Raw genomic sequence first — 17,175 nt, 5'->3', positions numbered from 1 at the left:
TCCACAGCATACTGAGCACAAAGAGCCAAATCTCCTTTCCTCTTTGGAGGTTGCTCCCCAGGATTTACCCTGACACTTGCTGAACAGACTGCATGAAAGAGATGTCTTGTCTTGTTCTGTTGGTTATCATTCTTGCTTTTTTCCCCCTCAGAACGATTTCAGYGAAGACCATAAGCTTGTGACAAAGTGAATTTGTGATCTTATCCAATCATCTGGGCTGTTTGCAAAACTTCAGTAGGTGGCAGCGTTTTGTTGATAAATGTTTTGTTATCCAAGTGATCTCATTTAGTGCAACTGTTGCAATATTAATAAACTGAACTTATGATTGCATTTGCCAGGACTGAAAATATTGCTATACTATCTGGCATTTGCTCTTATCTGAACTGACAACAACATCCATTGTATTTATAAAAGCGGAAAGTCTCTGTTTGTATGTGTTAGGGGCAGAGGGGAAAGGGAAAACAAGGGGAGAAGCAAAGGCAGATTAAGATTAAAACACTAAATTTGTTGGCCACCTGATTTGTGATTGTAATAGATGAGCATTCTGGCAATTCTGTTAAATTGTCAGTGCTGGGGAATGTGTGACACAAAAGAATGGTTAGTAAATTATTCCCTCACCTCTAACTCACCAGTTCATATCAAGCCAATCTTGACAGCATCTGTAAGTTGTTACTACTTGGTAACAGTTTGGTGATCTACAGTCAATTCCCACTAGACAGAAGAACATATCAGGGAAAAATATCATTACAACTGCTATTTGAGAAGCCCAGATTATAAAAGACATCAAGATGCAGCCCAAGAAAGAGTCCAACAAGGGTGAAAAGGGCAAGTGCTCCTTAGTGTCCTGTTAGAAAAAAAATTGAACTTAATTCATCAATATAGCCCATGTGTRTATGTAAATTTACATTTATATGCACACACATACATACACAGATGCATACAATTACCRGGCCTTAATAGAAATAGATAATTATTATTTCTAGAGTAAACTTTCTATGTAACATATCCCCAGTTTTGCCTGTAATGAAAATAGTTTCCTTCTCAGTTCAAAGTCCTGTGCACTGTTCTAAACAAAAAGAACAACTTGTGCAGAAAATGACTGTCCTCACAGCCACCGAGYGAAGATGCAGTTACTTGAGGTTAAAAAAGAAAAATTGAAGGCTCTGATTCAGTTGAACTCCCAGAAAAGAAGATCAAAGTCACTGGTTTTATTACAGGCCCTTCAGATTAAAATTGACTTAAATACACCAGGCTTTGGGCTAAATCCCACGACCATTAAGATCTATCATGAAAGTRCCATAGACTTAAACAGAAATTGGATCGGGCCTGCTAAAGAACACCTTTGGACTAATACAAATCCTTTATAAATTAGATATAATAAATAGAGAAAAGGTGCCAAAAGAGACCTTATGACCACTTTTGCATATATGGACATAATTTTTATTATTCAGGAAATTCCCTAAGATTGAGCAATCAAAAAGGGAAAGACAGAATCAATGTTGCCAAATATCAAGGTGATTTAGACTTTGCAGAGGAAATTGCATAAAGATTAAAGGTCTTTCAGCCTTATGAATGAAAGAGAATTGGGAAGAAGAAAGAGACAGCTATGCTATGATAAYGGCAATTGAGATCAAACATCATTTAGGTACAGCTTAAAGCCTACAATAAATACTTGCTCTCAACTTTCAGTACAGAATCCAGCGCTGATCCTAGGGGCAGAAGTACAAATGACATGGGACTAAGGTGGCAGAATAAAATTACACAAATAAAGCGGAAGCACACTCTAATGGCATTAACAGCAGATGGCTTTGATGGCTTTGCTTCCCACCATGAATTCATGGGCAGAGTCCAAGAAGTCTTTACTCATCTCAGACCATAGTCATCAGACCTATTGCAGAACTGGCACTCAAGAAGTTGTGAAGGTTTTAAATATTCACGTTAGGTCTGGAGTGATTGTGAATGGCAGCTCATCCTGTTATAAAAGGAAAATATAAACTGGACAACTGAAAGAAYTACAAGGAGTTTAACTGTCATGTTCAACAAATGCTAAGAATCTGAAATCAGACAGACTAATCCTTCCCATCTGTGAGGGAAGGGAACTGCCAGACCACCACTGGAACAGGGATGCCCACCTACATAAAAAGATGAAAATGTGTAGAACCAAATCATTGGATCTTGAAGTCACTGAAAACAAAGGTGAACTACACGTACAAAGTGGTCAGAATTTCACCCCAAACAATTCTCTGCAAGATGATGAATTTGTTCCTTGTAACAGGCACCTGAGAAAGGATGCCAGTGTGAACTCATGTTTTAATACCAATCCAGATTTCGCTCAAGAAGAGCAGAGACATGTGACAGCACCTAAACAAAGGGGGGTTGGAACTGTGCCTGAGATGTTGGCCTAAAACCGTACAGCCACTCCATATCATGCCTTGGATAGCTGTGGTGGTGCCAGCCTCCATCAGCCACTCACTACACTTCTCAACACCTGTCTCTGTGATTTCACTTAAACTCCCTGCCACAGTCACAAATTTGCATTCTTCTCTGTCTTCAAATCTGACCTTAAAAAAAAATGCTTTCCCTCAAATGAAGCTTGGCAGCCCTTTGACACTGTTGCCTGTAGTCATACCCATCATCAGGTGGAAGGTAGGAAGTGGGAGTGGAGGAAARGCAACATTCACATCACTTTATTTTAAGCATCCAACTTCAATTCACCATGTTAGCAATCTGATTTCTCTGTTTAATCCACAAAGACAGGCAGGATCCTTTGAGGGATGATTAGGAATTCTCTGAACTGCCCCCACAGGAGCCTGACCGTAAGGTCTATCGATGCAGCCGTTATTAGCACACTGGCAGGTAGCACAAAGTACAGTTAGCTCTCTAAAGTGAAAATCAGTGAATGTTTCCCCATTAACCCTTTGCATCTCTCATCTGTCAGCATCTACCTCAAGGATAAGCACTTTGGGACRAGCAGAAACTTTTTGTCCTGTATTTGTTTAGCATCCATCCCTCTTGGGCTGTTTAGTCTAGAGAAAAGGAGGCTCAGGGGAGACCTTACTACTCTCTACAACTACTCAAAAAGAGGTGGTTTCAAAATGGGTGTCAGTCTCTTCTCCCAAGTCACAAATGACAGGACAAGAGGAAGTGGCCTCAAGTTGTCCCAAGGTAGGTTTAGATTGGATACTAGGAAAAGCTTCTTCATGGAATGGGTTGTCAACATCAGAACAGGTTGCCCAGCAGAGTAAGTTGAGTCCCCATGCCTGGAGGTATTTAAAAGACATGTAGATGTGGTGCTTGGGACATGGTTTAGTGATGGATATGGCAGGGCTGGGTTAATGGTTAGACTCAGTCTTATAGATCTTGTCCAGCCTAAATGACTCTATGATTCTATTGCATRTTAGACCATGCCAAGAGGTAAGGAGCTGTGCACCAGCTTCCAAACTACATCACTCACACCTAGCCCTGGGAATGCATCTTCTCACAAGGCACARGGACTTGTAACACTGCCACCAGTAACTGAGCTGTCGTGTTACCCTGACTGCTCCTGAACCACCAGCACTGTGATATCTTAGATGATAAGAAATAACAGTAAGCTAGGACAGAAGTAGGACTCAAAACTGTATTTTATGACTGAGTTAATAAGATTCAGCCTTCTACTGCTGTGGGGCTCATAGTCTGTAAGGAAAGATGGCGTGACTGTAGCATTATCTGTAAAGGAATAAATACAGGGGAAAACTACAATCTAAGGACTTGGTGAGCCAGTATTAATGATGAAAGGCAAAGAARCTGCAGACACACCAGCATAGAGCAAGAAAGCTAAAAGATATAGAAGAGAAACTCCAATCAAATTTAAATATATGATGTAAGCACACATTGTATTCAAATAACTATAAAACCAGAAATTTCTAAAGTCATGAAGCAGCCCAGTGATGGAAAAGAAGTAATTGTGTCAATAATGATGAAATATGCAATAATAGGTTTGAATTCCCAATCTGCAAGGCATTTAGGCTTGTGATTATTTTTGTTGAAATCAATGGAAAAGTTTTCATTCAACTGCCTGGTTTCTATTGAAATTTCTCATCTGTATGATATAAGGGTGAAGGTGAAGTTGAGTAGGTAGACYGTTAACCAGCCTAGTTCAAGAGTCCCTTATTGTACAAACTATAGCTGCTGTCAAAGGGACTTCTTCGTGAAGGCGTTTGGATGACCATTAGTATTTATTTGCCTCTATTAGCTGAAGACTAACTATGCAGCATCAGCACTTTGAGATTGAAATATTTTCTATCTGCAATGTGTAGTATATGAATACAGATGTTAGTGTGTAYGCAGGCTTTAGAGAAAAACACAATACTTAAACGGGAAGACTTTGCCCCAAGTGAGGAAGAACACAGTATCCATAGATGGCCACTAAAAAATATCCCAGTTAGATCTCTTCAAGATGGAGGAACTTGCACTGCTTACCATGCCTTAGAGTAAAAATAAGGTATAGTCTGATTCAAAGCTTTTGCTAACCACAGCTTTAATCATAACTGGATGGGAATACTAGTACTTGCTACATGCCACTTCTGCTGGAGTCTAAGCACAGCCATCTATCAGCTGCCTTTCCTGTGAAGAACCTGAGAGCCTTGGAGATTTCCCCCATCTTACTTGCACAAGAAGGAGAAGGTTGCCGCTGTTTCATTTCACTTGCACCTGTAACAKTAAGCAGAGCATACAACAGGCGAGGCTGAGGCAGTGCGTAGCTGCCTTGTTCAGTGTTCAAAGGCAGCCTCTTGGAAGAAACCAAGACACAGGTTAGAAATAGAGGGCTAGACCTCAGCTACAGTAGCATAAAATCAGATTAACTCCACAGAAGCTGGAGTTATCACCATCTCCCAGCCGTGATGCCATTCTGAGGCTAGCTCATGATGCTGTAAGTACCCAAGCTAAGTTCTCTCTCTGCATCAGTGTATGAATACTCAAATGATTTTACAAAGCTTCAAAATAGCAGAAGGGCAAAGAATGCTCAGTAGATAAGCAAAAAAATAAGACTTTGCCACTTAGTCTTTATTTTGAGATGTCTTATCCAGGTCATGAAGGACCAAGCTAAAAGTCATSCACGTTAAGTATGCAATGCCCTAAGGTGAGTGTGTCAGCAACGTGAACCCGACTAATCCACTGAAAAGGAATGGACRCTGAGGAAAGCTGTGTGGCTCAGAGAGAGAAATGCAAATGCAGATCGACCCTGTAATGAAAAACCTCCTTATTAAACTGTGTTTTATCTTGAAGCAGTCCTTCTTTTCGGAACACATCCAAGCAGAGATAAAGGCATCTTACCATACTCATTAAACTGTGCATGGTTTGATTCAATCAGACTCAGATCATTTGCATATGGATCAGTTTAATCTAGTTCTTCCTGTCTCACACCTATTGTTAATCATGCCTAGACTCCCTCCCCGCTTACTAATACCCATTCCCCCTCCTCCTCCATTCCTTTGATTCAAGTAGATAAATGAATAGGCATAAGGACATCAACATCTTTCTGAGTGATCATCTGCCTTGTATGCTCAGAATGTCCCATGTTTTGCTGATTATGTCCTGGTTGGCATCCCATATGTTCTTGATAGTCCCTGTCTTTGCTGATTTAGGAAAACTGGGAAGACAGAGGAAGAATATTGACTCAGCCTCTAAGCCCCAGCTTAGATTTACCTCTAGYCTCAAATTAAGTGAGATTTGTGTTCCCAACTTATTCAGCATCATTAGAAAATATTCTCCAAGTAGCATCTTAAACTTAAAAAAGCGAATCCTTTTCTTTCAGGAGCTGAGTATTATTTCTGCATTTAGCCAGCAGTGGTGATAGCTGTTTTTTAGATAATCAATCTACCCCAGTGATGGGGTTACTTGTTTTTTGTACAAGTAGATATTTTTATGTATCAGAGGCAATACTGTTTGGGTCTTTYGATAGCAGTGCTAGAGCTCTGTAAGACCTGCCCCCTGAATCACTGGGTTAGTGCTGCTTTTTCAGAGAATAATTATAACCATAGGTTGAATGACTCTGCCCCAGATATATTGTCATGAATCCCAAACCCTAGCTTTGCTTTTTATTGTAGGGTTTTCATTTCATTGTACAGGATATTCTGTCCAGCTGCATCACATTTATGGCCTTGGGAGGTAATAGGCTTTATGATTGTGTGAGGAATGTGAGAGCAACAGATTGGGCAGTTTACACAAAATGTCTAGTATGGTGATTTTTCCACTCAAGGTTGATGCTGTACAAACCTGTGGAGAAGACATTCATACACACATATTAAAAACAGGATCTTTAGGATCTTTATTTCCAGTTGTTTTGTTGTATTCTGTCTGTAGCTTTTATATGAATTCAGCTGCAGCTARAATAATGTCCTCTAAAAAATGAAGGTTGGGTTCCCAGAAGGAGCTGCCTTTCAGCGGCATAGGGAGTGGGGTTTTTTTTTGTGTAAGGACAGTCATATAAGCGCAGCTGGAYGCATCATTCATTCAGCCAACATCACACAAAGTGACCCCCATCTTTCCTTTGTAGTGTTGGTGAGGTGAGTGAATTCCCCCAGCCTGGAAGGATTTTGTGGGCAAAAAGTGTGTGTGCACAGTGCAGGTGCTGAGGGAGGGGATGGAGGGCAATACCCAGGTTCTATGTGCCCCAACATAACTCCTCAAGGGCTGTCTACATATTGTGATTAAGACCAGTTTGACCACAGTAATGCATCCCTGATGGTCCTTCCATTCTGTGCTGCCAGGGAATGTGTGGGCCAGAGATCTCAGCAAAATGGGACTGCTGCAGACAGCTAATAGAGATGAACGTACACGTCTCATGCATTAATATTCAAATTAATTTCTGCTGATTATATTTCAGTTTAGGATGATGCATTATTTATATCAGAAGTCCTYTTATAGTATCTTGTGTGTAAGGAAGTCACAGCTCGTGATGTGGAGAAGATGAGCTCTCCTTAGCAGTCTGTGTTGTGTCTTCATAGCATTTAGCACATGGGGCTGTGAAATCACTGAGCACCTGTAATTCCAGACAATATGAGACACAAGACTTAATCTCTGACAGATTTTTCCACAGGACATGGAGAAATTCATTAACTCTGCCTGCTTTTCTGGAAACAGGAAGGAATTAAAAATTCATGCTAAATATATTAACGGTATAATTTTAAACCTTGGGAAGGGGCGGMAAGGTTATATTTGGTTTTAGTTTCTGGGAAGGACTAAGGACCAGGTCAGCACGATTTTAGACAAATTTGATGTAGCTTTGCCTTTTAAAATTTTGTCCCTGAAACTACAGCAGCCTGACATTTTTTCCCTTGTCTCAAGCACAAGTTCATTTCAGAGAACTTGAGGATTTCAGCTAGCTGAATAAAATGATTCACTGTCAGCAAGAATGTAAAAAATGACTGTGGCTTCACTAAACCCTTTTCTGCTGCTAAGGTGTCAATTTTAGATTTTTTTGTCATGACATAAGTGAAAACAGCTTTGGAATGCATTCACTGAAAGAGGCTGATCTAAGGTTTAAGTACCTTCAGAACCATATTTGCTAATTTGGAGTAATTGAGTTTTCTCAGTCTTCATGTTCCTTTTAATTTAGTTTATTTTTAGTGTGCAGTTTTTTTTAGAGAGGAACGGTGAGGGGAGGATAGGAAGTGAATTTCCATCTCTGGCACCATATTTACAAAGCAATATGCCTACACTAGCCTCCATCCCTGGAGCTAGAGGATTGCCTGGGAGCATCAAGATGCTATCCCTCTGTGAAGATAGTGTAGGGTAGAAAAGTGGCTACAGGGGTGCCAGGGAGTTTCACAGGTATTTGCTAAAAAGAGAGGAAGGCCAAGAATGCAGTACCATGAGTTTGCTTCAGGCAAACTCTCTTGTGCGCCTTTCCCTTCTAGTCTGTCCCAAGCCTGCCTGTTGGTATCTGAGCCTCCTTCCTCTGCTTCCCACACAGCTGAAGCTCTCATCCAGCTCCATTAAACAGTGCCTATTTCTTCATCCCATGTGCTGTCAGGACACTAACAGGCACAGCAGTGGGACCAGTCACTCTTTGTACTCCATCGTTATGCCCGGGGTCACATCAGCTATTGGGACTCGGCAAGCCACTGCTCCAAGGTCCCAGGACACAGCCTGCTCAGAGTAAATGGCATCTCTGGGCAATCATTGCACAGGATGAGCAGAACAAGACAGTTTTTAAAAAACATCTGGTTAGCTAAATTGGACCATAGTTTTGCAATTCTCTCAAAAGAAAACGCCTCTGGTACCCGTTCATACTGCAGCAAATTCATAGCTTTCCTTCAGAGGTTGGAGGACCATTTGATAAACTGCACCTTGTGTACTGCAGACACAGGAGAGAAAGTGAGTGGAGTTGAGTTGGGAAAAGTGAGGCTGTGTTAATATAACCTCTGCTATCTGCACATGAATAATAGCCATTAGCATGGAGTGCTTTCAATCACCTTTGCTTTTGTGCATGTTAAATTCATCAGTCATATGTGCAGGAAGAAAAAGCTAAGCATAAATATTCAGCCTGCAAATAAGCAGGGATTACATAAGAAACCCCTGTGTTATTCTTTCCTTTTGTTTGGTTGTTTTTTTTATACCAGCTACATGCTCTGTGTTCTTAGAAAGTCTGAGGATTCATTCTTCCTAATACACTTCCTGCTAGAATTAAAATGTATCAGGACTGTTTTTTTCTCTACTGGGGAAGTACCTTGAGACCACAATGCCATAGCAGGTCATGCTAGAAAGGTTTACAGGCATGTACCTTAAAAAACTCCATCACTTCCAACAAACCCAGTATCTTCTTCAATGAAAATTTACAAGCAAATTCAAACAAACTAATTTATTCACTGCATATAAATGCTCAGAGAAAACTTTATTTAACTTGCTACAACTATAGTATAAAGTGGCATTGAACTGAAGAAGATCTCTTTCAATGTTATCTGCTATATATCAATTAACTAAGGGAGTCTGAATCTCATTACTGAATGGGCAGCCTTTATAATCATTGTTCACTAAACACAGATTAAATGGTTTGAAGATAATAATCATCCTTCCTGCTCTTACCTTTACAAGGATACTACTGTGCTTTGCATTTAACATGTCATGSATAATACCCACTATTCAAGGACAGGTACCTATTTAGCCTGTCTTAATTCTTAGGCCATTGCTGCTGTACTACAGCATTTTATAGAACTATGGCTTAGTGATAGRGCCTTCCTTCTTCTTCCTTCAATACATAGATGCTGGACATTGGTTTTAGGGCAGACTCTCTGGGTTTAGTATAGGTAGAATATTTAGCACTATATTTGCCATTTGCCTCTGAGGCTTGCTCTCATCCCAGTTATGTTAGAAAAATCAGTCTTGGAGATGAAGAGTTGTGACAGAGGAACCTGAGTTTCTCCTAGCCAAGAGCCTCCCCGCAGGGTTGTGCTTGGCTGGGGACAGGGCAGGGGCAAGAGCCCCACTGCACTGGAAGGAACAGGGACCAGCCACAGCAGCCTGTGGGATGGGGTGGTCTGGACACAGGGCAGCAGACTGCTGAGCCACATAATCACAGAGCAAAAGAACTGCAGAATGGATCAGGTTGGAAGGAGCCACGGTGGGTCATCTTGTCCAGCCTCCCTGCTTTGAAGCACATGGTGCAGAAGTGTGTCCAGACTGTTCTTGATCATCTCCAGTGAGGAAGACTCCAAAACTCTCTGGACAATATGTTCCAGTGTACAGTCAACCACTCAATAAAGAAATTATTCATCTTATTCAGGTGGAACTTCCTGTGCATCATTTTCTGCCTACTGCTCTTGTCCTACTGCTTGGCACCACCAAGAAGAGCCTGGAAACATCTTGGCACCTTCCCTTCAGATACTCATAGATATTGATACGGTCCCCTTTCGTTGTCTTTTCTYGAGCCTGAGCAGGCTGAGTTTCCTAAGCCTTTTCTTGTAAGAGAGGTGCTCCAGTCCCTTAATCATCTTCATTGCCCTCTGCTGGACCTGCTGCAGGAGTTCCATGTGCTGAGTAGCCCAGAGCTGGACACAACTGTCCAGATGTGGCCTCACCAGGGCTSAGCAGAGGGTCAGGTTCCCCCCCTTGACCTGCTGGCAGTGCTCTCCCTAATGCATCCAGAATGCCACTGGCCTTCTTGGCCACAAGGCCACACTGCTGGCTCATGGACAGCTTGGTGTCCACCAGGATCCCCAGTTCCTTCTCTGCAGAGCTGCTTCMCAGCAGGTCAGCCCCCAGCYTGTGTCGGTGCRGGTTATTCTTCCCCAAGGGCAGGACCCTGCACTGGCCTTTGCTGAACTTCAGACAGTTCTTCTCTTCCCTCTCTCCAGCCTGTCGAGGTCCTTCTGAAGGGCTGCACAGCCCCCTGGGGTATTGGCCACTCCTCCCTGCTTTGTGTCCTTATCGAACTTGCTGAGCAGGCACTCTGTGGCTCCACCCAAGTCACTGATGAATAACTKAAATACTGGGCCCAGTACTGAACCTTGGAGGACACCTCTAGTGACAGGCCTCCAACTAGACCCTGTGTCACTGATTACAAAGTCCATCCCAGTTGTGAAAAGTGTGCAGCTACTTATGCAGAAATAGTAGTGCCCCAGCTGGTATAATCAAGTGCTATCAGTTTTTTCAAAAGGACACCCCAACTAATCAACAAAGATGAGGCCAGTGTCATTAAAGAAAAAAGGTGTGGAAAGGGTCTTTTTCCTCACTGAGACCATTTCTTGAAGTAATGAATGGGGGCATTATGAAAAGCACTTCACGATTTGATCTAGTACATAGCCAGCTTGTTCCCTTCTACAAACTGGTCTTTACAAGTCCTGATCATACTGAAAAATATATGTTCTAACTCTGATTTAGCTTCATATTCATGCAAAGCAGACAATGYGTTTGATGCCTCTCACTTCCTTATCAGAAATCACATCACATACTCACAGTAACTGTACACAGTTAGCCTCTAGTGCACAGARGTTTTTCTTCCCATCTTATTTGTAACCAAAACACTCCTTTGTAGCAAATTTTCTCTGTTACCTGTTCTACTCTAAAAGTCACCCTGTTTCCGTCTGCCAGACCACCAAAATCTAAGCAGTCTTCTAAACCTTATCTGTGTTCACAATGCCCCTCAGCCTCATACCAGCAACAAAATATATTAGCAGTTATTAACCTTTTGTCCCAASGTCATTAGTGAAAATAAGACTGATCCCCAAATCTCACTCTTCCCCTCATCAAAAGCCATGGCACTTAAAAAAGGAAAATAATTATGTCTTTGGTGARGGAGATTGGCCCGTCCTACCTGTGAGCAGATATCATCTTCCAGGTCAGTTAAATGAGAAGCTGTGTTTTCTTATATAAGCTCCAACTAGGAAATCCATTCCTTGTGTCTCTCAGTGTCTTGATGTGCTGAACCCATGAACAAAAGAGGAGACTGGCCACAACACACCAGGCAAATCTTATAAACTTCACAGTGCCTTCTTGTTCTGGAGCTGTAAATKAATGTAATCACGCTTATTCATGTGTGTACATGTACTAGAGAAAAATAAGGGAAGCACCCTGGACTACACAAGGCACATTTCACTGGCCACTAATTTCCAGTGTGTATATCTGAAATTGCAGTGGATATGGAGCTGTTTATCCTACTAGTGTCCACATTTTCTTCTCAAGCTTTTTGAAGAGCAAGTTTTCTTTTTGAAAATCATAGATATGGCTCCACGCTCTGGTGCAGCTTCATGTTTCTGCTTGCAAATTGATATTTTGCAGATTTCATCTGTAACTGCACTATGCTGTAGGAACATCAGAAGGAAATACACGTGCTTTTTGTAGAATCAAAATTAATAACACTCAACCAGCTTCAATATATGGGGACATCCATTAACAGATTGATTTGTAATCTAAAGGAATTATTTCAAATGATGAATGTCAAGAGGTTTTGTTTTACACAGACAATAAATACCACAGGCATGTTATGAGTTTATTCCAGCCTTGGAAGCAGTATCTCATAGCTGTTGTGCCACCAGGAATACCTACATTCCACAAAACACACAACAAATGACATGTTTAAAAAACATCTTGGTTTCATTATATAATAAAATTTTATTTCCTTTTTTCTTTTTTAAATTTTTGTTTTTAATCCACAGCCTTCCTCCTATAAATGCAGAAATGTGTCTCCTATCAAATCAGGGGTTATCTATATATCTGGGCTGGAGTTTTTGTATAGTGGGAGTAAATAGCTCCCAGTTTTTTCTGAAAAGCTGTCTCTTATTGGCTTCTCTGTGCACTTTTCTGCAATTCTATCCCATCACAAGCTAGCCAAGGTCAGACAAGGTCAACTGTTGAAGTAACAGCCTTTAAGGTAAATTTGCCCAGTTGAGAAAGCAGTAMAGCTGATTCTAGATGGGATAGAGTTTCTTTATTTTGTACTTATAAAGCAAGTGAATCAGGGCAGTGTGAAAAGTCAATGAACTTAGAAGACTCAGAATATCTGGAAAACAAGGGAGGTTTGGTCACTYGTGGTAATAAAAAAGCCCTGGGTGTGTAGAGGGGGCAGTGATGATTTAGTATGAGCAATTACATTCTTCCTGCCCCATGATCCTAGCAGTGCTGCACAGCTCATAACCACTCGTGAGTCACAACCTCCATTCTGGTGCATTTGCTTTTCCTGTAAAACTCCCAGGTCTGTCCTGAAATTGCTGTGTAGCAATGCAGAGAATTCTGAGCACAGTTGCCACATACCACATCTGCAGCTATGCCCCAGCAACAGATAACGTGGTCTCTGCATGTTCCCTTCAGCCTGTCAGCACTCAAATACCATTTGTGCTGGTATGGGGTGAAAAGTAATAACAAAATGTGGGATGTTATGAGAAACACATTAGCCCTTTTATGTTGAAAGTCTACTACAATATGTATTTTAAATTATAAAATCCTTCCATCATGTATATATAGTCTCTCTTTCTCTCTACGTCTGCTGCTGCTATTCAGTTTAGTTTAAATCACAAAAATCTGAAATCATATTCTTGTTTACTGCTACCTTCTCCTCCCCCCTTCCCATTTTTTCTCTCTAAGCTGCTTGAAAACATTCAGTTACCCAGCCCTGGAGGTGAAACTACTCAGAGAACTTCAAGGTTATGAAATGCAAAAGCTTGGCTTTTATTTGTTTCACAGTCAGCGAAAGCAGTGCACAGGATGAAAACCTCTGTTGTGCAGCTCTGCTAACGCATAAAGGAAGCTTTAATTGAGTTTAAAATGCAAGAGTATTTTCACATAATTAGGAAAAACAAAAACCTTCACAACAATGTTGAACAAATAGTGGTGGTTTTTGTATAAATACAGTAGAAAGATATTTTTTAAAAGGCAAAGGAAGCACTCAATGGCCACAGCAGATTAACAACATTCAGGGTGTTACTGCTATGTTTGATAGAAAAGCAAAACCATTGGTGAGAATTAAGTACTCACTGCAGAGAGGGAGAAACATTTGAAGTTATCAAAGAGAAAAKTCTTGATGTCAGAAAGAAAGAGAAATCTTGGTATAAAGGATGGTTAAAGCTTTTACTGTGGAATGATCTGAATTTTGAAAAGTCACCCAAAAGGGGTAGAGAACAAACTAGGAAATTCAAGAGCTAATAGTTGTACAAAAAAAAAATTATAATAATAATAATGATAATAAAAAGGAATAATTGATAGGATCTAAGCCCTAGATGGAATTTTTTTAGGGACCTGAACTTAGAGATCTTAGAGGTGCTTTGTCTTGAATTGCTTGTTAAGTCATTAGGACTCCCACTTTTCTTTATGAATCTTGTATCAGTTAGCTCAGGCATTGCAGAAGAAATTAAAATAAAAACTCGGTTTTTCTCTTTGCCTGGGTTGTGCCTGAAAAACAATACATATTTATGTGTGCAGAGTTGTCAACATGTTACACAGCACTCGTAAGTGCTATCCATATTCAGTGATATGGTTGCACAATTATAAAGCACACGTGCTTGCATCTCTCTTGGAGAGGTACAATAGGAAGCTGTTTGAAATACTGCCACAGCTATTGCACCCAAGTGCATTTTTATGCAGCCCTCTTTGTCAGCAATTTGTCCTTGTGCTCTAATAGTGACAACAATTAGGTGCACTGAGGTGTGCCAGAAGTTACACACCTCCAGACAAACTGGAGATGGAGTCAGAGTCTGTGGGGCCTGATCCCTATGACATTCCTCCTACAAGGTGACCTTGGCTTCTGTGGGGAGGGCTGGGGGCACTCGGCTCTCTGAGAGCTGGAAAAACATTAGGCAGTTTCCATGCCCACAGGCAATCCTGCAGCAGACTTACTGGTGGTAATTGCCAYCCCACAGCCCAACTTCCCCAGGCCCCAGGCGGGGGCTGCCTTTGCTTTGCTGGCAGCACAAACTGCTCCTGGGGGCACAGCCCTGCTCCAGAGGTGGCTGCCAGGGACTTCCATGGCACAGGGAGCAAATGATGAAGATCTGTTTGGGGCAGATGTTCCAGCTGATGGGCTGAGACCTGGGTGCAGAACCTGAACTGCCCCAGACTGATGAGTTTGGTTCTGGGTGTAGTAAAAATCAAACCACTGAGTGCTGTGATAGTGAAACTTRTGATAGAGATGATATAAAATGGCTGCCAGCAATTGCAGAGGATTGGACTGGAGCCAGGATACATTAAAATATTTGTAGTAACCCCAGGAAAAAAARAGCAAACTTTCCATTCCCAAGAATGGAAAGGGTCCATGTCTTAGTGTTTGTGTGTGTTATGGTTTACATGTGGGTTCATTTTTAGTGAAATCATGTACTTCCATCATTTCCTTGACGGCTTGATTTTGGGAGGATTTCCTGATAATTTGTGCCAAATGAAACTTCCTTTAGTTATCTCCCTGCTGTATCTTCTGATAACTTGCCCTGTTTTCTAGCTCCAGTCATGGCTGATGAAACTAGATTAGGCTTCCAAAATTACATTGCAGTGAATCAAAGCTAGAGAAAATAGCAAGGAAGAATTAAATATTGTCCCTGTGCTGTGCTGCAGCCCAGCTGAATCCAAATCACCGAAAAAGCAGAGTTCTCAGAAAGCCATTCTTAGGCTGGGCRGGAGAAATGCCATCTTCCCAGCAGGTAGTGGTTTTGGTCAGTGTGGGAAGTAGAAGTCTATTTTGAGGCATTCTGTTTTCCTTATATTCCCAAATTGATGGAAGAGAGAACATTTGCAAAACATTGGAAAGTCTCTTGTGTGACTGCCAGCCCAGAAATTCTCAGGAGAGGAACCGCACTTGAGCCATTCTATGTSAAATACAGGAAAATGCCATGGAGGTGAAGAAAAGAGCTCAGACTTCACCTAGTTAATTCTAACCAGATTTGGGTTSTGTTTATGTCTAGCAAGGAAATTTGTTTCCTTACATTAAACCACTGGGCTGGTTGCTGATTCAGAAAACACTGACATGGCTAAACCTCTCCATCCATATGGTCATGCACAGTACCTCGGGGAGACATGCCAATGAGCTCTAGGTGAACTAATTCGATCATCAGAAGCAACATTCCAACCTCAGGACTATTCCCCTCAGAGCAGCCAGCCTTCCTGGCAAAAAAGGTCTTTTCCTTCTGCTGTTTGGTGCAGTCTCAGAGCACGCCCAAGACATCCCTCAGGTTGCAGCACAATCCTGAACATCCTTTATGGATTGCTGTTGGGAAATAAAGTTTTTCTGTCCATGCTCTTACCCAACGAAACTCTAGGCAGACATGGGAGAGATGGGATAGCTGTACTTCCTCTGGAAAGCCATGGTATAACCTCACCTACAGGTTGCTGCTGGGTATCAGCCTGGTCTGGTGCGACCATCAAATAGTTGTGAGCAGGCAATCTAGAGCTTAAATTTCTGAACTGGTGTCAACACCCATTGTCAGTGCTATTTTTGGATCTTCTCCATGTGGCTATTATTGGTTTAAGGATTTAGATTAAGCACTTTAAAATACCTTAGGGAAACAGTGGAGAGAGGTTAGCAGAGAAATCAGTTGCTGAAGGGGATGTGAAAATTTTACTTCTGGTGGCTCTTAAAAACAGRCTGCACGAATGTCTTTCAAGGGGAGTTCAGGTGTAGCAGGTTCAGTCGAGATGACCTCTTGAGACGCCACAGCTGCAGATACCACTAAAGCTCCCAGAATTTGTACCTCTGCCAACACAGCTCACCASCAACTGAGCCATAGCATCAGCAAARCATTTCTTTGGAAGAACKRCAGCTGGCTTGGGCTAAGCCAACACACTCAGTCCAGGGCCCAAGCAATAAGCTAGTTAAATYTGTCATCTGAAAACTCCTCACAGGTACATGGAGAGGCCGTGAGGCATTCTTGCCTGCTCCTGGCAAACCACCTCCCCTCAGAGCACCAGTGTAGGCATGAAGAAATGCATAGCTCAAGGGTTCTGAGGAGGATTATCCCAACCTYGCTAGACAGCTTTGTCTAAGCAGGAAAGTTCCTCCACATATTCTGAAARGTTTAAAAATGGTCTTTCTCCCTCTGATGAAAGTTAACTGCTGTGCAGTGGTACCATATAAGGGATGTCTGAGGTGTCTCTGCCCATCTGGACTGTCTTTGGTGTGCAGTTAAGTTTAGGCAGGATGAYGCCCAACAACTGTCTGAAGCCTAAATTCCATTTTCTCTAAATTTTACACTCCTATCAAGAAATAAATCCCTCTTTGATTGGGGGTAGAATTGAAAAGCTGGCAGGTCACTGTCTTCATTGCTGTGTCTGCAGATACAAATTCACTCAGTTATTGCATAACCGTGAGTGACACAGAGGGCATCACAGGCCAGAGCCCAGTTCAAAAGTGAAAGAATCACATAACTCATGGTAMGAGTGACAACAGGCACAATCTCACTGCTGATATGCTCAGAGAAGATAGAGGGGACAGAGTGACAAATACTTGCTTTATCTTGACTCCAATACTGATAAGGTCTTCCTATAGCTCCTTTCCTACATAATGTCATCATTCATTTAATACTGACCTAAAACTGACCACCATTTCTAAGCAAACACCACTCTTTCTGCTTTTTCTGATGAAGAAAAACATTTTTGCTTTCATTATCTTATGACCAATAGAGTTAACAAGTCCCTTCAACTGTAGTAAATCCTTTTTCTGTTTCRTGGGGCATCTAGTACAGCTTTTGGCAGTGACAGCAACAGCAATGCTTCTCC

This window comes from Malurus melanocephalus, unplaced genomic scaffold (genome assembly GCF_030028575.1).
Source record: "Malurus melanocephalus ecotype Western Australia unplaced genomic scaffold, MMel_1.1 scaffold_43, whole genome shotgun sequence".
Lineage (NCBI taxonomy): Eukaryota > Metazoa > Chordata > Aves > Passeriformes > Maluridae > Malurus > Malurus melanocephalus.
Note: the sequence above shows the minus strand (reverse complement) of the source record.